Genomic DNA, 879 nt, shown 5'->3' with positions numbered 1-879 from the left:
GCTAGAAATATTGTCACTCATATTCTTAACAACTTAAGAATAATATTTCTAACAAAATATCAATGGACCTTTTCTATTACACATAAATATATTATGTAAACGGAAAAGTGGAAATGCCTTTTATTAATAAAAATATATACAAGATACATACTAAATGATATGCTCTAGGGCATACTACTAACATTTGAATTATTAGGAATTTCTGTAAAAATTTTGGCGGAGTGCCCTCTGTATTTTGAGTAAAATAGTTCTTCAAAAACCTGTAAAAAGCACTTCAAATATATTTCTCAATCTCAAACTCCAACATTTAATCAACACAATATATTTTTCAACTTAAATCCACAATAACTTTTCAATATTTCCAAATGATGAGATAAAAGAAATATAGTACAAATTTTACAAGTCAAAATAATTCACAATTTATTTTACAACTTCAATGTACAATTTTAATTTACAACTGCTCAAAACCAAAAACAATATATACATACAGTGAACATACATTACAGTACAAAATGCAAAATGTGGTATACTCAATATACCCGATGATCTCTCGCTGAATGCACTAGCAGCTTAGTCTGCTACCCTGTCCATCTGTCTACCTGCGACAGCAATGAAGAGCTATTGCTGAGGCATTGTCTCAGTGGTGCACAACATTAACCAAATACAACTTTAAATCACAAATCATAAGTCATATAAATAGTGGATACTTAAACCATAGTTAAATTCAAGACAATGAATGTCATAAAGAATTTGAACTCCATTTCATAATATCACAATAAATCTCAATAAGTCAAAACATGGTTAAATTCAAAAGACAGTGAATGTCAATAAGAATTTAAACTCCATTTCACAAATTATCAAAGCTCATAATAACACAAT

Source organism: Hevea brasiliensis, chromosome 16 (genome assembly GCF_030052815.1).
Source record: "Hevea brasiliensis isolate MT/VB/25A 57/8 chromosome 16, ASM3005281v1, whole genome shotgun sequence".
Taxonomy (NCBI): domain Eukaryota; kingdom Viridiplantae; phylum Streptophyta; class Magnoliopsida; order Malpighiales; family Euphorbiaceae; genus Hevea; species Hevea brasiliensis.
Note: the sequence above shows the minus strand (reverse complement) of the source record.